General features: G+C 46.9%; 13 non-coding genes and 1 pseudogene across 13 annotated transcripts; all 14 read left to right on the top strand.

Moving 5' to 3' along the window:
• The first annotated feature begins 362 nt into the window (after nt 1-362).
• Nucleotides 363-554, top strand: LOC141246414 (U2 spliceosomal RNA). Its single transcript, XR_012310007.1, has one exon. It is a non-coding gene; the product is annotated as a U2 spliceosomal RNA (small nuclear RNA).
• Nucleotides 555-1669: 1115 nt separating this feature from the next.
• LOC141246397 (U2 spliceosomal RNA) lies at nt 1670-1860 on the top strand. Its single transcript, XR_012309990.1, has one exon. It is a non-coding gene; the product is annotated as a U2 spliceosomal RNA (small nuclear RNA).
• Nucleotides 1861-2973: 1113 nt separating this feature from the next.
• Nucleotides 2974-3165, top strand: LOC141246413 (U2 spliceosomal RNA). Its single transcript, XR_012310006.1, has one exon. It is a non-coding gene; the product is annotated as a U2 spliceosomal RNA (small nuclear RNA).
• Nucleotides 3166-4283: 1118 nt separating this feature from the next.
• LOC141246411 (U2 spliceosomal RNA) lies at nt 4284-4474 on the top strand. The gene has a single exon (XR_012310004.1). It is a non-coding gene; the product is annotated as a U2 spliceosomal RNA (small nuclear RNA).
• A 1118-nt stretch (nt 4475-5592) lies between these two features.
• Nucleotides 5593-5783, top strand: LOC141246396 (U2 spliceosomal RNA). The gene has a single exon (XR_012309989.1). It is a non-coding gene; the product is annotated as a U2 spliceosomal RNA (small nuclear RNA).
• A 1118-nt stretch (nt 5784-6901) lies between these two features.
• LOC141246395 (U2 spliceosomal RNA) lies at nt 6902-7092 on the top strand. Its single transcript, XR_012309988.1, has one exon. It is a non-coding gene; the product is annotated as a U2 spliceosomal RNA (small nuclear RNA).
• Nucleotides 7093-8210: 1118 nt separating this feature from the next.
• On the top strand, nt 8211-8401 carry LOC141246394 (U2 spliceosomal RNA). The gene has a single exon (XR_012309987.1). It is a non-coding gene; the product is annotated as a U2 spliceosomal RNA (small nuclear RNA).
• Nucleotides 8402-9516: 1115 nt separating this feature from the next.
• Nucleotides 9517-9707, top strand: LOC141246393 (U2 spliceosomal RNA). Its single transcript, XR_012309986.1, has one exon. It is a non-coding gene; the product is annotated as a U2 spliceosomal RNA (small nuclear RNA).
• A 1115-nt stretch (nt 9708-10822) lies between these two features.
• Nucleotides 10823-11013, top strand: LOC141246392 (U2 spliceosomal RNA). Its single transcript, XR_012309985.1, has one exon. It is a non-coding gene; the product is annotated as a U2 spliceosomal RNA (small nuclear RNA).
• Nucleotides 11014-12128: 1115 nt separating this feature from the next.
• LOC141246380 (U2 spliceosomal RNA) lies at nt 12129-12305 on the top strand (annotated as a pseudogene).
• Nucleotides 12306-15752: 3447 nt separating this feature from the next.
• On the top strand, nt 15753-15947 carry LOC141246418 (U2 spliceosomal RNA). Its single transcript, XR_012310011.1, has one exon. It is a non-coding gene; the product is annotated as a U2 spliceosomal RNA (small nuclear RNA).
• A 1115-nt stretch (nt 15948-17062) lies between these two features.
• Nucleotides 17063-17253, top strand: LOC141246391 (U2 spliceosomal RNA). The gene has a single exon (XR_012309984.1). It is a non-coding gene; the product is annotated as a U2 spliceosomal RNA (small nuclear RNA).
• A 1115-nt stretch (nt 17254-18368) lies between these two features.
• LOC141246389 (U2 spliceosomal RNA) lies at nt 18369-18559 on the top strand. Its single transcript, XR_012309982.1, has one exon. It is a non-coding gene; the product is annotated as a U2 spliceosomal RNA (small nuclear RNA).
• A 1115-nt stretch (nt 18560-19674) lies between these two features.
• Nucleotides 19675-19865, top strand: LOC141246388 (U2 spliceosomal RNA). Its single transcript, XR_012309981.1, has one exon. It is a non-coding gene; the product is annotated as a U2 spliceosomal RNA (small nuclear RNA).
• The last annotated feature ends 1061 nt before the right edge of the window (nt 19866-20926 follow it).

Below are 20926 nucleotides of genomic sequence, written 5' to 3'. Positions count from 1 at the left end.
CTTCAGTCTGCTGCTGGACAGCCAGCAGCAGCAGCAGCAGGAGAGGTATGTAATCAGGAGCCCTCCTGCTAAGGGTAGACAGCTGCTCGTTCCACCCCACCCCCCGCCTTAATTGGTTCTCCTCCCTTCCAACGGTGTTGAGGCGGGTGGGAACAGCAGGGGGTGAAGGTGCTGTGTTTAAAGAGGTGGAGTTATGCAGATCTAAAACGCGTGGATTGCAGCAGCAGCAAGCCAAAAAGTGCAGGCATGTAAGGGATCTAGAGGTTGACAACATGTCTTCTTAACGGGAGTCCAGGAGCTCATCTCCACAAATGGACTTTTCAGGATCCTTGGGTGGCTCCGTAGTTTGAAACCAATTCTGGTTATCGCTCTCGGCCTTTTGGCTAAGATCAAGTGTAGTATCTGTTCTTATCAGTTTAATATCTGATACGTCCCCTATCTGGGGACCATATATTAAATGGATTTTTAGAACAGGGAGATGGAAAAAGAGCTTGCTCTGTCCACTCCACGCATTGACCTGGTATTGCAGTATCTCCAGGACCGGTGCACCCCTTCTTTAATGCAGTTTCTAAAATCAGAAAGAATTGAATTCAATGTTTTTTGTTCATTTTGCTTGTTTGTCGGATTTTGGGATGGACTCTTTGGCTTTGCTTTTCTTCTCCTCATTGGATTTTTCATGTTCAAAGTTGCAGAAGCCAGATTACAAGCTCATTTTGGTTCAACTTCAGCAACTGTGCATTGCATTGCCATGTAATGTGATGCAATGCTATCTTTCTAGCTCTCCCTTTTTACTTCCTTTTGGATAAACAGACATATTAGGCAAGCATTTTGGAGCTTTCACCTAAATAACTACAGGTGGTGAGATAAGCTGCACAATATAATTGACCTTTCAGTATATTGTTGCACACACACCATCTATTTAGCAAATGCCCTTGTTATCAACAGCAGCCTTTTAAACTCACCTGAGCTAACAGGTATGTGCGCTGGTTACTCTGCTGCGCTTAAAATTTCTTTTTTGGTTTGCTACAATGCCTTTTCTGAAACGTTGTCTCCTTCTGCTGGAACACTGACTTCTTTCATTTAATGCCTGCAGACTATAAAAGAGAACCCAACCCAAAAAGTTTGGTTGATTAGTCTGTGGCATTCTGTTAAACTGTTGCTTATGGCGGTCTCTGTGAGCTTCTCAGCGACATTCAGCCAGCCAGGTATCCTGCCTGCAGTAGATGGAATGTGGCAATGGAACGCTGGCTGCGCGTGTCATAATAGGCTCTGAGCCTTTATATACCTGTGCACAGCAGCAGCCACCTTCAGTCTGCTGCTGGACAGCCAGCAGCAGCAGCAGCAGGAGAGGTATGTAATCAGGAGCCCTCCTGCTAAGGGTAGACAGCTGCTCGTTCCACCCCACCCCCCGCCTTAATTGGTTCTCCTCCCTTCCAACGGTGTTGAGGCGGGTGGGAACAGCAGGGGGTGAAGGTGCTGTGTTTAAAGAGGTGGAGTTATGCAGATCTAAAACGCGTGGATTGCAGCAGCAGCAAGCCGAAAAGTGCAGGCATGTAAGGGATCTAGAGGTTGACAACATGTCTTCTTAACGGGAGTCCAGGAGCTCATCTCCACAAATGGACTTTTCAGGATCCTTGGGTGGCTCCGTAGTTTGAAACCAATTCTGGTTATCGCTTCTCGGCCTTTTGGCTAAGATCAAGTGTAGTATCTGTTCTTATCAGTTTAATATCTGATACGTCCCCTATCTGGGGACCATATATTAAATGGATTTTTAGAACAGGGAGATGGAAAAAGAGCTTGCTCTGTCCACTCCACGCATTGACCTGGTATTGCAGTATCTCCAGGACCGGTGCACCCCTTCTTTAATGCAGTTTCTAAAATCAGAAAGAATTGAATTCAATGTTTTTTGTTCATTTTGCTTGTTTGTCGGATTTTGGGATGGACTCTTTGGCTTTGCTTTTCTTCTCCTCATTGGATTTTTCATGTTCAAAGTTGCAGAAGCCAGATTACAAGCTCATTTTGGTTCAACTTCAGCAACTGTGCATTGCATTGCCATGTAATGTGATGCAATGCTATCTTTCTAGCTCTCCCTTTTTACTTCCTTTTGGATAAACAGACATATTAGGCAAGCATTTTGGAGCTTTCACCTAAATAACTACAGGTGGTGAGATAAGCTGCACAATATAATTGACCTTTCAGTATATTGTTGCACACACACCATCTATTTAGCAAATGCCCTTGTTATCAACAGCAGCCTTTTAAACTCACCTGAGCTAACAGGTATGTGCGCTGGTTACTCTGCTGCGCTTAAAATTTCTTTTTTGGTTTGCTACAATGCCTTTTCTGAAACGTTGTCTCCTTCTGCTGGAACACTGACTTCTTTCATTTAATGCCTGCAGACTATAAAAGAGAACCCAACCCAAAAAGTTTGGTTGATTAGTCTGTGGCATTCTGTTAAACTGTTGCTTATGGCGGTCTCTGTGAGCTTCTCAGCGACATTCAGCCAGCCAGGTATCCTGCCTGCAGTAGATGGAATGTGGCAATGGAACGCTGGCTGCGCGTGTCATAATAGGCTCTGAGCCTTTATATACCTGTGCACAGCAGCAGCCACCTTCAGTCTGCTGCTGGACAGCCAGCAGCAGCAGCAGCAGGAGAGGTATGTAATCAGGAGCCCTCCTGCTAAGGGTAGACAGCTGCTCGTTCCACCCCACCCCCCGCCTTAATTGGTTCTCCTCCCTTCCAACGGTGTTGAGGCGGGTGGGAACAGCAGGGGGTGAAGGTGCTGTGTTTAAAGAGGTGGAGTTATGCAGATCTAAAACGCGTGGATTGCAGCAGCAGCAAGCCGAAAAGTGCAGGCATGTAAGGGATCTAGAGGTTGACAACATGTCTTCTTAACGGGAGTCCAGGAGCTCATCTCCACAAATGGACTTTTCAGGATCCTTGGGTGGCTCCGTAGTTTGAAACCAATTCTGGTTATCGCTCTCGGCCTTTTGGCTAAGATCAAGTGTAGTATCTGTTCTTATCAGTTTAATATCTGATACGTCCCCTATCTGGGGACCATATATTAAATGGATTTTTAGAACAGGGAGATGGAAAAAGAGCTTGCTCTGTCCACTCCACGCATTGACCTGGTATTGCAGTATCTCCAGGACCGGTGCACCCCTTCTTTAATGCAGTTTCTAAAATCAGAAAGAATTGAATTCAATGTTTTTTGTTCATTTTGCTTGTTTGTCGGATTTTGGGATGGACTCTTTGGCTTTGCTTTTCTTCTCCTCATTGGATTTTTCATGTTCAAAGTTGCAGAAGCCAGATTACAAGCTCATTTTGGTTCAACTTCAGCAACTGTGCATTGCATTGCCATGTAATGTGATGCAATGCTATCTTTCTAGCTCTCCCTTTTTACTTCCTTTTGGATAAACAGACATATTAGGCAAGCATTTTGGAGCTTTCACCTAAATAACTACAGGTGGTGAGATAAGCTGCACAATATAATTGACCTTTCAGTATATTGTTGCACACACACCATCTATTTAGCAAATGCCCTTGTTATCAACAGCAGCCTTTTAAACTCACCTGAGCTAACAGGTATGTGCGCTGGTTACTCTGCTGCGCTTAAAATTTCTTTTTTGGTTTGCTACAATGCCTTTTCTGAAACGTTGTCTCCTTCTGCTGGAACACTGACTTCTTTCATTTAATGCCTGCAGACTATAAAAGAGAACCCAACCCAAAAAGTTTGGTTGATTAGTCTGTGGCATTCTGTTAAACTGTTGCTTATGGCGGTCTCTGTGAGCTTCTCAGCGACATTCAGCCAGCCAGGTATCCTGCCTGCAGTAGATGGAATGTGGCAATGGAACGCTGGCTGCGCGTGTCATAATAGGCTCTGAGCCTTTATATACCTGTGCACAGCAGCAGCCACCTTCAGTCTGCTGCTGGACAGCCAGCAGCAGCAGCAGCAGCAGGAGAGGTATGTAATCAGGAGCCCTCCTGCTAAGGGTAGACAGCTGCTCGTTCCACCCCACCCCCCGCCTTAATTGGTTCTCCTCCCTTCCAACGGTGTTGAGGTGGGTGGGAACAGCAGGGGGTGAAGGTGCTGTGTTTAAAGAGGTGGAGTTATGCAGATCTAAAACGCGTGGATTGCAGCAGCAGCAAGCCGAAAAGTGCAGGCATGTAAGGGATCTAGAGGTTGACAACATGTCTTCTTAACGGGAGTCCAGGAGCTCATCTCCACAAATGGACTTTTCAGGATCCTTGGGTGGCTCCGTAGTTTGAAACCAATTCTGGTTATCGCTTCTCGGCCTTTTGGCTAAGATCAAGTGTAGTATCTGTTCTTATCAGTTTAATATCTGATACGTCCCCTATCTGGGGACCATATATTAAATGGATTTTTAGAACAGGGAGATGGAAAAAGAGCTTGCTATGTCCACTCCACGCATTGACCTGGTATTGCAGTATCTCCAGGACCGGTGCACCCCTTCTTTAATGCAGTTTCTAAAATCAGAAAGAATTGAATTCAATGTTTTTTGTTCATTTTGCTTGTTTGTCGGATTTTGGGATGGACTCTTTGGCTTTGCTTTTCTTCTCCTCATTGGATTTTTCATGTTCAAAGTTGCAGAAGCCAGATTACAAGCTCATTTTGGTTCAACTTCAGCAACTGTGCATTGCATTGCCATGTAATGTGATGCAATGCTATCTTTCTAGCTCTCCCTTTTTACTTCCTTTTGGATAAACAGACATATTAGGCAAGCATTTTGGAGCTTTCACCTAAATAACTACAGGTGGTGAGATAAGCTGCACAATATAATTGACCTTTCAGTATATTGTTGCACACACACCATCTATTTAGCAAATGCCCTTGTTATCAACAGCAGCCTTTTAAACTCACCTGAGCTAACAGGTATGTGCGCTGGTTACTCTGCTGCGCTTAAAATTTCTTTTTTGGTTTGCTACAATGCCTTTTCTGAAACGTTGTCTCCTTCTGCTGGAACACTGACTTCTTTCATTTAATGCCTGCAGACTATAAAAGAGAACCCAACCCAAAAAGTTTGGTTGATTAGTCTGTGGCATTCTGTTAAACTGTTGCTTATGGCGGTCTCTGTGAGCTTCTCAGCGACATTCAGCCAGCCAGGTATCCTGCCTGCAGTAGATGGAATGTGGCAATGGAACGCTGGCTGCGCGTGTCATAATAGGCTCTGAGCCTTTATATACCTGTGCACAGCAGCAGCCACCTTCAGTCTGCTGCTGGACAGCCAGCAGCAGCAGCAGCAGCAGGAGAGGTATGTAATCAGGAGCCCTCCTGCTAAGGGTAGACAGCTGCTCGTTCCACCCCACCCCCCGCCTTAATTGGTTCTCCTCCCTTCCAACGGTGTTGAGGCGGGTGGGAACAGCAGGGGGTGAAGGTGCTGTGTTTAAAGAGGTGGAGTTATGCAGATCTAAAACGCGTGGATTGCAGCAGCAGCAAGCCGAAAAGTGCAGGCATGTAAGGGATCTAGAGGTTGACAACATGTCTTCTTAACGGGAGTCCAGGAGCTCATCTCCACAAATGGACTTTTCAGGATCCTTGGGTGGCTCCGTAGTTTGAAACCAATTCTGGTTATCGCTTCTCGGCCTTTTGGCTAAGATCAAGTGTAGTATCTGTTCTTATCAGTTTAATATCTGATACGTCCCCTATCTGGGGACCATATATTAAATGGATTTTTAGAACAGGGAGATGGAAAAAGAGCTTGCTCTGTCCACTCCACGCATTGACCTGGTATTGCAGTATCTCCAGGACCGGTGCACCCCTTCTTTAATGCAGTTTCTAAAATCAGAAAGAATTGAATTCAATGTTTTTTGTTCATTTTGCTTGTTTGTCGGATTTTGGGATGGACTCTTTGGCTTTGCTTTTCTTCTCCTCATTGGATTTTTCATGTTCAAAGTTGCAGAAGCCAGATTACAAGCTCATTTTGGTTCAACTTCAGCAACTGTGCATTGCATTGCCATGTAATGTGATGCAATGCTATCTTTCTAGCTCTCCCTTTTTACTTCCTTTTGGATAAACAGACATATTAGGCAAGCATTTTGGAGCTTTCACCTAAATAACTACAGGTGGTGAGATAAGCTGCACAATATAATTGACCTTTCAGTATATTGTTGCACACACACCATCTATTTAGCAAATGCCCTTGTTATCAACAGCAGCCTTTTAAACTCACCTGAGCTAACAGGTATGTGCGCTGGTTACTCTGCTGCGCTTAAAATTTCTTTTTTGGTTTGCTACAATGCCTTTTCTGAAACGTTGTCTCCTTCTGCTGGAACACTGACTTCTTTCATTTAATGCCTGCAGACTATAAAAGAGAACCCAACCCAAAAAGTTTGGTTGATTAGTCTGTGGCATTCTGTTAAACTGTTGCTTATGGCGGTCTCTGTGAGCTTCTCAGCGACATTCAGCCAGCCAGGTATCCTGCCTGCAGTAGATGGAATGTGGCAATGGAACGCTGGCTGCGCGTGTCATAATAGGCTCTGAGCCTTTATATACCTGTGCACAGCAGCAGCCACCTTCAGTCTGCTGCTGGACAGCCAGCAGCAGCAGCAGCAGCAGGAGAGGTATGTAATCAGGAGCCCTCCTGCTAAGGGTAGACAGCTGCTCGTTCCACCCCACCCCCCGCCTTAATTGGTTCTCCTCCCTTCCAACGGTGTTGAGGCGGGTGGGAACAGCAGGGGGTGAAGGTGCTGTGTTTAAAGAGGTGGAGTTATGCAGATCTAAAACGCGTGGATTGCAGCAGCAGCAAGCCGAAAAGTGCAGGCATGTAAGGGATCTAGAGGTTGACAACATGTCTTCTTAACGGGAGTCCAGGAGCTCATCTCCACAAATGGACTTTTCAGGATCCTTGGGTGGCTCCGTAGTTTGAAACCAATTCTGGTTATCGCTTCTCGGCCTTTTGGCTAAGATCAAGTGTAGTATCTGTTCTTATCAGTTTAATATCTGATACGTCCCCTATCTGGGGACCATATATTAAATGGATTTTTAGAACAGGGAGATGGAAAAAGAGCTTGCTCTGTCCACTCCACGCATTGACCTGGTATTGCAGTATCTCCAGGACCGGTGCACCCCTTCTTTAATGCAGTTTCTAAAATCAGAAAGAATTGAATTCAATGTTTTTTGTTCATTTTGCTTGTTTGTCGGATTTTGGGATGGACTCTTTGGCTTTGCTTTTCTTCTCCTCATTGGATTTTTCATGTTCAAAGTTGCAGAAGCCAGATTACAAGCTCATTTTGGTTCAACTTCAGCAACTGTGCATTGCATTGCCATGTAATGTGATGCAATGCTATCTTTCTAGCTCTCCCTTTTTACTTCCTTTTGGATAAACAGACATATTAGGCAAGCATTTTGGAGCTTTCACCTAAATAACTACAGGTGGTGAGATAAGCTGCACAATATAATTGACCTTTCAGTATATTGTTGCACACACACCATCTATTTAGCAAATGCCCTTGTTATCAACAGCAGCCTTTTAAACTCACCTGAGCTAACAGGTATGTGCGCTGGTTACTCTGCTGCGCTTAAAATTTCTTTTTTGGTTTGCTACAATGCCTTTTCTGAAACGTTGTCTCCTTCTGCTGGAACACTGACTTCTTTCATTTAATGCCTGCAGACTATAAAAGAGAACCCAACCCAAAAAGTTTGGTTGATTAGTCTGTGGCATTCTGTTAAACTGTTGCTTATGGCGGTCTCTGTGAGCTTCTCAGCGACATTCAGCCAGCCAGGTATCCTGCCTGCAGTAGATGGAATGTGGCAATGGAACGCTGGCTGCGCGTGTCATAATAGGCTCTGAGCCTTTATATACCTGTGCACAGCAGCAGCCACCTTCAGTCTGCTGCTGGACAGCCAGCAGCAGCAGCAGCAGCAGGAGAGGTATGTAATCAGGAGCCCTCCTGCTAAGGGTAGACAGCTGCTCGTTCCACCCCACCCCCCGCCTTAATTGGTTCTCCTCCCTTCCAACGGTGTTGAGGCGGGTGGGAACAGCAGGGGGTGAAGGTGCTGTGTTTAAAGAGGTGGAGTTATGCAGATCTAAAACGCGTGGATTGCAGCAGCAGCAAGCCGAAAAGTGCAGGCATGTAAGGGATCTAGAGGTTGACAACATGTCTTCTTAACGGGAGTCCAGGAGCTCATCTCCACAAATGGACTTTTCAGGATCCTTGGGTGGCTCCGTAGTTTGAAACCAATTCTGGTTATCGCTTCTCGGCCTTTTGGCTAAGATCAAGTGTAGTATCTGTTCTTATCAGTTTAATATCTGATACGTCCCCTATCTGGGGACCATATATTAAATGGATTTTTAGAACAGGGAGATGGAAAAAGAGCTTGCTCTGTCCACTCCACGCATTGACCTGGTATTGCAGTATCTCCAGGACCGGTGCACCCCTTCTTTAATGCAGTTTCTAAAATCAGAAAGAATTGAATTCAATGTTTTTTGTTCATTTTGCTTGTTTGTCGGATTTTGGGATGGACTCTTTGGCTTTGCTTTTCTTCTCCTCATTGGATTTTTCATGTTCAAAGTTGCAGAAGCCAGATTACAAGCTCATTTTGGTTCAACTTCAGCAACTGTGCATTGCATTGCCATGTAATGTGATGCAATGCTATCTTTCTAGCTCTCCCTTTTTACTTCCTTTTGGATAAACAGACATATTAGGCAAGCATTTTGGAGCTTTCACCTAAATAACTACAGGTGGTGAGATAAGCTGCACAATATAATTGACCTTTCAGTATATTGTTGCACACACACCATCTATTTAGCAAATGCCCTTGTTATCAACAGCAGCCTTTTAAACTCACCTGAGCTAACAGGTATGTGCGCTGGTTACTCTGCTGCGCTTAAAATTTCTTTTTTGGTTTGCTACAATGCCTTTTCTGAAACGTTGTCTCCTTCTGCTGGAACACTGACTTCTTTCATTTAATGCCTGCAGACTATAAAAGAGAACCCAACCCAAAAAGTTTGGTTGATTAGTCTGTGGCATTCTGTTAAACTGTTGCTTATGGCGGTCTCTGTGAGCTTCTCAGCGACATTCAGCCAGCCAGGTATCCTGCCTGCAGTAGATGGAATGTGGCAATGGAACGCTGGCTGCGCGTGTCATAATAGGCTCTGAGCCTTTATATACCTGTGCACAGCAGCAGCCACCTTCAGTCTGCTGCTGGACAGCCAGCAGCAGCAGCAGCAGGAGAGGTATGTAATCAGGAGCCCTCCTGCTAAGGGTAGACAGCTGCTCGTTCCACCCCACCCCCCGCCTTAATTGGTTCTCCTCCCTTCCAACGGTGTTGAGGCGGGTGGGAACAGCAGGGGGTGAAGGTGCTGTGTTTAAAGAGGTGGAGTTATGCAGATCTAAAACGCGTGGATTGCAGCAGCAGCAAGCCGAAAAGTGCAGGCATGTAAGGGATCTAGAGGTTGACAACATGTCTTCTTAACGGGAGTCCAGGAGCTCATCTCCACAAATGGACTTTTCAGGATCCTTGGGTGGCTCCGTAGTTTGAAACCAATTCTGGTTATCGCTTCTCGGCCTTTTGGCTAAGATCAAGTGTAGTATCTGTTCTTATCAGTTTAATATCTGATACGTCCCCTATCTGGGGACCATATATTAAATGGATTTTTAGAACAGGGAGATGGAAAAAGAGCTTGCTCTGTCCACTCCACGCATTGACCTGGTATTGCAGTATCTCCAGGACCGGTGCACCCCTTCTTTAATGCAGTTTCTAAAATCAGAAAGAATTGAATTCAATGTTTTTTGTTCATTTTGCTTGTTTGTCGGATTTTGGGATGGACTCTTTGGCTTTGCTTTTCTTCTCCTCATTGGATTTTTCATGTTCAAAGTTGCAGAAGCCAGATTACAAGCTCATTTTGGTTCAACTTCAGCAACTGTGCATTGCATTGCCATGTAATGTGATGCAATGCTATCTTTCTAGCTCTCCCTTTTTACTTCCTTTTGGATAAACAGACATATTAGGCAAGCATTTTGGAGCTTTCACCTAAATAACTACAGGTGGTGAGATAAGCTGCACAATATAATTGACCTTTCAGTATATTGTTGCACACACACCATCTATTTAGCAAATGCCCTTGTTATCAACAGCAGCCTTTTAAACTCACCTGAGCTAACAGGTATGTGCGCTGGTTACTCTGCTGCACTTAAAATTTCTTTTTTGGTTTGCTACAATGCCTTTTCTGAAACGTTGTCTCCTTCTGCTGGAACACTGACTTCTTTCATTTAATGCCTGCAGACTATAAAAGAGAACCCAACCCAAAAAGTTTGGTTGATTAGTCTGTGGCATTCTGTTAAACTGTTGCTTATGGCGGTCTCTGTGAGCTTCTCAGCGACATTCAGCCAGCCAGGTATCCTGCCTGCAGTAGATGGAATGTGGCAATGGAACGCTGGCTGCGCGTGTCATAATAGACTCTGAGCCTTTATATACCTGTGCACAGCAGCAGCCACCTTCAGTCTGCTGCTGGACAGCCAGCAGCAGCAGCAGCAGGAGAGGTATGTAATCAGGAGCCCTCCTGCTAAGGGTAGACAGCTGCTCGTTCCACCCCACCCCCCGCCTTAATTGGTTCTCCTCCCTTCCAACGGTGTTGAGGCGGGTGGGAACAGCAGGGGGTGAAGGTGCTGTGTTTAAAGAGGTGGAGTTATGCAGATCTAAAACGCGTGGATTGCAGCAGCAGCAAGCCGAAAAGTGCAGGCATGTAAGGGATCTAGAGGTTGACAACATGTCTTCTTAACGGGAGTCCAGGAGCTCATCTCCACAAATGGACTTTTCAGGATCCTTGGGTGGCTCCGTAGTTTGAAACCAATTCTGGTTATCGCTTCTCGGCCTTTTGGCTAAGATCAAGTGTAGTATCTGTTCTTATCAGTTTAATATCTGATACGTCCCCTATCTGGGGACCATATATTAAATGGATTTTTAGAACAGGGAGATGGAAAAAGAGCTTGCTCTGTCCACTCCACGCATTGACCTGGTATTGCAGTATCTCCAGGACCGGTGCACCCCTTCTTTAATGCAGTTTCTAAAATCAGAAAGAATTGAATTCAATGTTTTTTGTTCATTTTGCTTGTTTGTCGGATTTTGGGATGGACTCTTTGGCTTTGCTTTTCTTCTCCTCATTGGATTTTTCATGTTCAAAGTTGCAGAAGCCAGATTACAAGCTCATTTTGGTTCAACTTCAGCAACTGTGCATTGCATTGCCATGTAATGTGATGCAATGCTATCTTTCTAGCTCTCCCTTTTTACTTCCTTTTGGATAAACAGACATATTAGGCAAGCATTTTGGAGCTTTCACCTAAATAACTACAGGTGGTGAGATAAGCTGCACAATATAATTGACCTTTCAGTATATTGTTGCACACACACCATCTATTTAGCAAATGCCCTTGTTATCAACAGCAGCCTTTTAAACTCACCTGAGCTAACAGGTATGTGCGCTGGTTACTCTGCTGCGCTTAAAATTTCTTTTTTGGTTTGCTACAATGCCTTTTCTGAAACGTTGTCTCCTTCTGCTGGAACACTGACTTCTTTCATTTAATGCCTGCAGACTATAAAAGAGAACCCAACCCAAAAAGTTTGGTTGATTAGTCTGTGGCATTCTGTTAAACTGTTGCTTATGGCGGTCTCTGTGAGCTTCTCAGCGACATTCAGCCAGCCAGGTATCCTGCCTGCAGTAGATGGAATGTGGCAATGGAACGCTGGCTGCGCGTGTCATAATAGGCTCTGAGCCTTTATATACCTGTGCACAGCAGCAGCCACCTTCAGTCTGCTGCTGGACAGCCAGCAGCAGCAGCAGCAGGAGAGGTATGTAATCAGGAGCCCTCCTGCTAAGGGTAGACAGCTGCTCGTTCCACCCCACCCCCCGCCTTAATTGGTTCTCCTCCCTTCCAACGGTGTTGAGGCGGGTGGGAACAGCAGGGGGTGAAGGTGCTGTGTTTAAAGAGGTGGAGTTATGCAGATCTAAAACGCGTGGATTGCAGCAGCAGCAAGCCGAAAAGTGCAGGCATGTAAGGGATCTAGAGGTTGACAACATGTCTTCTTAACGGGAGTCCAGGAGCTCATCTCCACAAATGGACTTTTCAGGATCCTTAGGTGGCTCCGTAGTTTGAAACCAATTCTGGTTATCGCTTCTCGGCCTTTTGGCTAAGATCAAGTGTAGTATTTATGCCTTCCTTACTTCCCAGTTGTGTGATGTTTATATGTTGCAGGAATGTTCCCTTCCCTCCTCTAGGTCCTTCAAACATCTGGCCAGGGAGTGGTCCCACGGTCCATCCTACTGGTCCGGTGGGGGTGACTGCAAGTCTGCGGGGGTCGCAATTCTGATCAGGGGGGGCGCATTCACGCTTGAGTCCGTCCAGGAGCTCATCTGCGGCAGGGCTCTTGTTGTAGATGGCAACTGGGCAGGAGAACCTGTCAGGTTCATCAACGTGTATGCGTCCCCACTGAAGAATGAGCGTTTGGAGCTTTTCCAGACCCTGCGGCTTCAGCTTGCCACCACCAGGACCTTAGTGATGGCCGGGGATTTCAACTGCCCCATCGAGGAGGACGGTCGTAGTTCTGGCACATCTGCCAAGTTGGACATCACGTCCAAGCTGCTCATCGAGATGGTAACCGAGGCCTCTCTTCAGGACGTGGTGGGCTCCATGGGGAGTTGCTCCACGAACTATTCGTGGAGCCGACCCGATGGCTCACTCCACTCCAGGATTGACTTTGTGTTCACCTCTCGGGCAGTCAGGCAGAGTAGGCACTCGATGGTCTCCTGCTTCTTCTCCGACCACAGAGCCATTCACTTACAAGGTGTCCTCGGCGACGGTTTTCCGTCCGGCCCCGGCTCCTGGAAGCTGAATTGTGCTCTGCTGGCTCAGAATGAAGTCGTGGAGGAGCTGAGAGCAGCCTACGCAATGTGGCAGTCCTACAAGGGTAGCTTCCAAACAGTCTCTGATTGGTGGGAATATGTTAAACTTGAGTTTCGCTGTTTCTTTCAGGCCAAGGGTCGACAACAGGCGTGTGAGAAGAGGAGGGACTTCAGAGGGCTGCAGCGCGAGCTGCGGTCGCTGCAGGACCTTCTTCACTGCGGCTGGGACGTGAGGGAGGAGCTGGAGGAGACCAAGAAGAGCCTGAAAAGGCACTTTGAGGAGGAGTCCAAGCGAATCATCTTCCGTTCCAAAGTGGAGAATCTGGAGAAGGGTGAGAAATGTAACTCATTCTTTTTCAGGAAACTTCATGCCGGTCACACGCCCCTGAACGAGCTGCGAGACGAGAGCGGAAACATGCGACGTGGGAAGGAGGACGTGATGAGGGTCGTCAGCGACTTCTACAGCGAACTCTACTCCCACAAGACTACCGACCCCGACGCTGCTGATAAGTTCCTGTCAGGTATCACTAACCATCTTGATCCTGCAGGCACGGCAGCCTTGGACAAACCTCTGATGGTGGGCGAATTGCTCTCTGCCGCTAAATCCTTTAGGACCGGCAGGACCCCGGGCAGTGATGGTCTTCCAGCGGAGCTCTATGTAGCGCTGGGAGACCTCATCTGTCCGGACCTGTTGGACCTGTACGAGGAGATGGTGGTGGAGGGTAGAATGCCTCCATCTTTGAGGGAAGGAATGGTCACGATCCTGTACAAGCGGAAGGGAGAGAGGTGCGACCTGAGGAATTGGCGTCCCATCACTCTGCTCAACGTGGACTACAAGATCCTGGCCAAGACGATGGCGACACGACTTAAGACGGTCATCGGACGGATCATCCACCCGGACCAGACCTGCGGCATCCCTGGACGTCGCATCGCAGACAGCCTCGCTCTCGTGCGGGACACGGTCGAGTACATCAAGGTCCGCCGCGCACACGCGGCCCTGGTCTCCTTGGATCAGGAGAAGGCCTTCGACCGGGTTTCCCACGAGTTCATGGGCCGAGCTCTGCACCGGTTAGGTTTGGGTAACATGTTTTGTTCGTATGTCCGTCTGATGTATTTTGATATCCACAGCTCGGTGTTGGTGAACGGCTGGAAGACTGACCCCTTCCCTGTCCTCTCTGGGGTCAGACAAGGCTGCCCTCTATCACCTCTTCTTTTTGTTTGTGTTATAGAACTCTTCGCAGAGGCTATCCGGCAGAATGGAGAGATCAGAGGGATCACCGCACCGGGTCCGGGACGACACGAGGTCAAGTGCTCGCTCTACATGGACGACGTCACCGTCTTCTGCGCTGATCGTGGTTCAGTCGACGCCCTCGTCCAGACGTGTGAGAGGTTCGGCCGGGCTTCAGGGGCCAAAGTCAACTGCAGGAAGTCGGAAGCCATGCTCTTCGGGGTTTGGCAGCCGGCCTCCTCCGCCCCCTTCCCCTTCAACATTCAACCGGATTTCCTCAAGGTGCTGGGAGTCTGGTTCGGGAAGGAAGGAGCAGCCCTCAAGTCCTGGCAAGAACGCTTGGCCAAGGTGAAGCAACGGATCGGACTCTGGAGCCTCAGACACCTCACTTGTGAGGGTAAGGCACTCGTCCTGCGTAATGAGGTCCTGCCCGTCTTGCAGTACACGGCGCAGGCCTGGCCCCCACACGTCACTGTGTGCAGGGCCATTACCAGGACAGTGTTTCACTTTGTCTGGGGATCCAAGATGGACAGAGTCAGGCGGGCCGTCATGTACAAGGAGCCTCGCAAGGGTGGGAAGGGCGTTCCAGATATCCCCACCCTCCTGCGATCCTCTTTTGTGTGTGATTGTGTCCGCCGGACTTTGCAAGTCAAGAATGGCTCCGCGGGCAGGTCCATGTCTCGCTTCTTCCTGCTTCCTCTTTGGAGGCGACTCGGCTGGGACAAGTGGGACAGCTCCTTCCCCTACAACTGGACGACGCCATGGTTCTACGGAGACATCGCTCGATTTGTGGGGGAGCATCAACTGGAGGGACTCAAGCCCGACTTGTGGAAGCCCAAAACTATCCACAAGCTAATCAGAGCCAAGGATGACGTGGAGAACATCATAGGACTTCACCAGGACACGCTGGAGACTGTGTGGACAAATGTGTCGTCTGACAGGCTGACCAACGGGCACAAGGACTTGTCGTGGATGGCGATTCAGGGCGGACTGCCCGTCCGGTCATTCATGCATGCCCGGAACCTGTGCAAGACCCGGTACTGCCCAAGGTGCCCCTTCGTGGAGGAAACATCTTTGCACACTTTTTGGGACTGCGGATTTGCACAGCGCCTATTGACTGCACTTGAGGACGACCTGAGGAACTCTGTCCCCAGGGCGAGCCTATCGCACCATTCTGTGCTTTACGGACTCTTCCCTGGGGTTCATACCGTCGGAGCCATCCAGGAGGCTTGGCGCCTTATGAACTGCTTCAAGGATGCCGTTTGGGTCGCCAGGAACCGGCTCATCTTGAGGAGGGAGAGGATGTCCATCCAGGACTGCCGCAGGCTGATCCACAGCCTGCTCAGAGACTATTCCATCATGGACGGTCCGGAGGACGAGGACGAGGACTAAACCCCTCCTCCCCCTCTCCCCTTATGTGTCTTGTCTTTCAATAAAGCTTCGGGCCTGTGATTTTCCCCTCCCCATCCCCTTTTTCCCAATCCCCATCCCTTATCACGGTTCGTCGTACTGTATTGATTGACATGCTTTTTCTTTCAGATTAAGTGCTTTGTGTAGCATAGGGGTGTGATGTGTCTAGTTAGTGCGTCGTATCCTCATGCTATGTAAATATGATGTAGAATTCTGTGTGTACTGGGCTGCGGCACTGTACACTGTCTGTTAACTTATTTTTTGTGCTAATAAAAGATATATTCAATCAAAAAAAATCTGTTCTTATCAGTTTAATATCTGATACGTCCCCTATCTGGGGACCATATATTAAATGGATTTTTAGAACAGGGAGATGGAAAAAGAGCTTGCTCTGTCCACTCCACGCATTGACCTGGTATTGCAGTATCTCCAGGACCGGTGCACCCCTTCTGTAATGCAGTTTCTAAAATCAGAAAGAATTGAATTCAATGTTTTTTGTTCATTTTGCTTGTTTGTCGGATTTTGGGATGGACTCTTTGGCTTTGCTTTTCTTCTCCTCATTGGATTTTTCATGTTCAAAGTTGCAGAAGCCAGATTACAAGCTCATTTTGGTTCAACTTCAGCAACTGTGCATTGCATTGCCATGTAATGTGATGCAATGCTATCTTTCTAGCTCTCCCTTTTTACTTCCTTTTGGATAAACAGACATATTAGGCAAGCATTTTGGAGCTTTCACCTAAATAACTACAGGTGGTGAGATAAGCTGCACAATATAATTGACCTTTCAGTATATTGTTGCACACACACCATCTATTTAGCAAATGCCCTTGTTATCAACAGCAGCCTTTTAAACTCACCTGAGCTAACAGGTATGTGCGCTGGTTACTCTGCTGCGCTTAAAATTTCTTTTTTGGTTTGCTACAATGCCTTTTCTGAAACGTTGTCTCCTTCTGCTGGAACACTGACTTCTTTCATTTAATGCCTGCAGACTATAAAAGAGAACCCAACCCAAAAAGTTTGGTTGATTAGTCTGTGGCATTCTGTTAAACTGTTGCTTATGGCGGTCTCTGTGAGCTTCTCAGCGACATTCAGCCAGCCAGGTATCCTGCCTGCAGTAGATGGAATGTGGCAATGGAACGCTGGCTGCGCGTGTCATAATAGGCTCTGAGCCTTTATATACCTGTGCACAGCAGCAGCCACCTTCAGTCTGCTGCTGGACAGCCAGCAGCAGCAGCAGCAGGAGAGGTATGTAATCAGGAGCCCTCCTGCTAAGGGTAGACAGCTGCTCGTTCCACCCCACCCCCCGCCTTAATTGGTTCTCCTCCCTTCCAACGGTGTTGAGGCGGGTGGGAACAGAAGGGGGTGAAGGTGCTGTGTTTAAAGAGGTGGAGTTATGCAGATCTAAAACGCGTGGATTGCAGCAGCAGCAAGCCGAAAAGTGCAGGCATGTAAGGGATCTAGAGGTTGACAACATGTCTTCTTAACGGGAGTCCAGGAGCTCATCTCCACAAATGGACTTTTCAGGATCCTTGGGTGGCTCCGTAGTTTGAAACCAATTCTGGTTATCGCTTCTCGGCCTTTTGGCTAAGATCAAGTGTAGTATCTGTTCTTATCAGTTTAATATCTGATACGTCCCCTATCTGGGGACCATATATTAAATGGATTTTTAGAACAGGGAGATGGAAAAAGAGCTTGCTCTGTCCACTCCACGCATTGACCTGGTATTGCAGTATCTCCAGGACCGGTGCACCCCTTCTTTAATGCAGTTTCTAAAATCAGAAAGAATTGAATTCAATGTTTTTTGTTCATTTTGCTTGTTTGTCGGATTTTGGGATGGACTCTTTGGCTTTGCTTTTCTTCTCCTCATTGGATTTTTCATGTTCAAAGTTGCAGAAGCCAGATTACAAGCTCATTTTGGTTCAACTTCAGCAACTGTGCATTGCATTGCCATGTAATGTGATGCAATGCTATCTTTCTAGCTCTCCCTTTTTACTTCCTTTTGGATAAACAGACATATTAGGCAAGCATTTTGGAGCTTTCACCTAAATAACTACAGGTGGTGAGATAAGCTGCACAATATAATTGACCTTTCAGTATATTGTTGCACACACACCATCTATTTAGCAAATGCCCTTGTTATCAACAGCAGCCTTTTAAACTCACCTGAGCTAACAGGTATGTGCGCTGGTTACTCTGCTGCGCTTAAAATTTCTTTTTTGGTTTGCTACAATGCCTTTTCTGAAACGTTGTCTCCTTCTGCTGGAACACTGACTTCTTTCATTTAATGCCTGCAGACTATAAAAGAGAACCCAACCCAAAAATTTTGGTTGATTAGTCTGTGGCATTCTGTTAAACTGTTGCTTATGGCGGTCTCTGTGAGCTTCTCAGCGACATTCAGCCAGCCAGGTATCCTGCCTGCAGTAGATGGAATGTGGCAATGGAACGCTGGCTGCGCGTGTCATAATAGGCTCTGAGCCTTTATATACCTGTGCACAGCAGCAGCCACCTTCAGTCTGCTGCTGGACAGCCAGCAGCAGCAGCAGCAGGAGAGGTATGTAATCAGGAGCCCTCCTGCTAAGGGTAGACAGCTGCTCGTTCCACCCCACCCCCCGCCTTAATTGGTTCTCCTCCCTTCCAACGGTGTTGAGGCGGGTGGGAACAGCAGGGGGTGAAGGTGCTGTGTTTAAAGAGGTGGAGTTATGCAGATCTAAAACGCGTGGATTGCAGCAGCAGCAAGCCGAAAAGTGCAGGCATGTAAGGGATCTAGAGGTTGACAACATGTCTTCTTAACGGGAGTCCAGGAGCTCATCTCCACAAATGGACTTTTCAGGATCCTTGGGTGGCTCCGTAGTTTGAAACCAATTCTGGTTATCGCTTCTCGGCCTTTTGGCTAAGATCAAGTGTAGTATCTGTTCTTATCAGTTTAATATCTGATACGTCCCCTATCTGGGGACCATATATTAAATGGATTTTTAGAACAGGGAGATGGAAAAAGAGCTTGCTCTGTCCACTCCACGCATTGACCTGGTATTGCAGTATCTCCAGGACCGGTGCACCCCTTCTTTAATGCAGTTTCTAAAATCAGAAAGAATTGAATTCAATGTTTTTTGTTCATTTTGCTTGTTTGTCGGATTTTGGGATGGACTCTTTGGCTTTGCTTTTCTTCTCCTCATTGGATTTTTCATGTTCAAAGTTGCAGAAGCCAGATTACAAGCTCATTTTGGTTCAACTTCAGCAACTGTGCATTGCATTGCCATGTAATGTGATGCAATGCTATCTTTCTAGCTCTCCCTTTTTACTTCCTTTTGGATAAACAGACATATTAGGCAAGCATTTTGGAGCTTTCACCTAAATAACTACAGGTGGTGAGATAAGCTGCACAATATAATTGACCTTTCAGTATATTGTTGCACACACACCATCTATTTAGCAAATGCCCTTGTTATCAACAGCAGCCTTTTAAACTCACCTGAGCTAACAGGTATGTGCGCTGGTTACTCTGCTGCGCTTAAAATTTCTTTTTTGGTTTGCTACAATGCCTTTTCTGAAACGTTGTCTCCTTCTGCTGGAACACTGACTTCTTTCATTTAATGCCTGCAGACTATAAAAGAGAACCCAACCCAAAAAGTTTGGTTGATTAGTCTGTGGCATTCTGTTAAACTGTTGCTTATGGCGGTCTCTGTGAGCTTCTCAGCGACATTCAGCCAGCCAGGTATCCTGCCTGCAGTAGATGGAATGTGGCAATGGAACGCTGGCTGCGCGTGTCATAATAGGCTCTGAGCCTTTATATACCTGTGCACAGCAGCAGCCACCTTCAGTCTGCTGCTGGACAGCCAGCAGCAGCAGCAGCAGGAGAGGTATGTAATCAGGAGCCCTCCTGCTAAGGGTAGACAGCTGCTCGTTCCACCCCACCCCCCGCCTTAATTGGTTCTCCTCCCTTCCAACGGTGTTGAGGCGGGTGGGAACAGCAGGGGGTGAAGGTGCTGTGTTTAAAGAGGTGGAGTTATGCAGATCTAAAACGCGTGGATTGCAGCAGCAGCAAGCCGAAAAGTGCAGGCATGTAAGGGATCTAGAGGTTGACAACATGTCTTCTTAACGGGAGTCCAGGAGCTCATCTCCACAAATGGACTTTTCAGGATCCTTGGGTGGCTCCGTAGTTTGAAACCAATTCTGGTTATCGCTTCTCGGCCTTTTGGCTAAGATCAAGTGTAGTATCTGTTCTTATCAGTTTAATATCTGATACGTCCCCTATCTGGGGACCATATATTAAATGGATTTTTAGAACAGGGAGATGGAAAAAGAGCTTGCTCTGTCCACTCCACGCATTGACCTGGTATTGCAGTATCTCCAGGACCGGTGCACCCCTTCTTTAATGCAGTTTCTAAAATCAGAAAGAATTGAATTCAATGTTTTTTGTTCATTTTGCTTGTTTGTCGGATTTTGGGATGGACTCTTTGGCTTTGCTTTTCTTCTCCTCATTGGATTTTTCATGTTCAAAGTTGCAGAAGCCAGATTACAAGCTCATTTTGGTTCAACTTCAGCAACTGTGCATTGCATTGCCATGTAATGTGATGCAATGCTATCTTTCTAGCTCTCCCTTTTTACTTCCTTTTGGATAAACAGACATATTAGGCAAGCATTTTGGAGCTTTCACCTAAATAACTACAGGTGGTGAGATAAGCTGCACAATATAATTGACCTTTCAGTATATTGTTGCACACACACCATCTATTTAGCAAATGCCCTTGTTATCAACAGCAGCCTTTTAAACTCACCTGAGCTAACAGGTATGTGCGCTGGTTACTCTGCTGCGCTTAAAATTTCTTTTTTGGTTTGCTACAATGCCTTTTCTGAAACGTTGTCTCCTTCTGCTGGAACACTGACTTCTTTCATTTAATGCCTGCAGACTATAAAAGAGAACCCAACCCAAAAAGTTTGGTTGATTAGTCTGTGGCATTCTGTTAAACTGTTGCTTATGGCGGTCTCTGTGAGCTTCTCAGCAACATTCAGCCAGCCAGGTATCCTGCCTGCAGTAGATGGAATGTGGCAATGGAACGCTGGCTGCGCGTGTCATAATAGGCTCTGAGCCTTTATATACCTGTGCACAGCAGCAGCCACCTTCAGTCTGCTGCTGGACAGCCAGCAGCAGCAGCAGCAGGAGAGGTATGTAATCAGGAGCCCTCCTGCTAAGGGTAGACAGCTGCTCGTTCCACCCCACCCCCCGCCTTAATTGGTTCTCCTCCCTTCCAAAGGTGTTGAGGCGGGTGGGAACAGCAGGGGGTGAAGGTGCTGTGTTTAAAGAGGTGGAGTTATGCAGATCTAAAACGCGTGGATTGCAGCAGCAGCAAGCCGAAAAGTGCAGGCATGTAAGGGATCTAGAGGTTGACAACATGTCTTCTTAACGGGAGTCCAGGAGCTCATCTCCACA

Source organism: Phyllobates terribilis, unplaced genomic scaffold, assembly GCF_046119375.1.
Source record: "Phyllobates terribilis strain yellow unplaced genomic scaffold, ASM4611937v1 Scaffold_2549__1_contigs__length_124670, whole genome shotgun sequence".
NCBI classification, from domain to species: domain Eukaryota; kingdom Metazoa; phylum Chordata; class Amphibia; order Anura; family Dendrobatidae; genus Phyllobates; species Phyllobates terribilis.
This window is presented reverse-complemented; position numbering and strand designations above follow the sequence as displayed.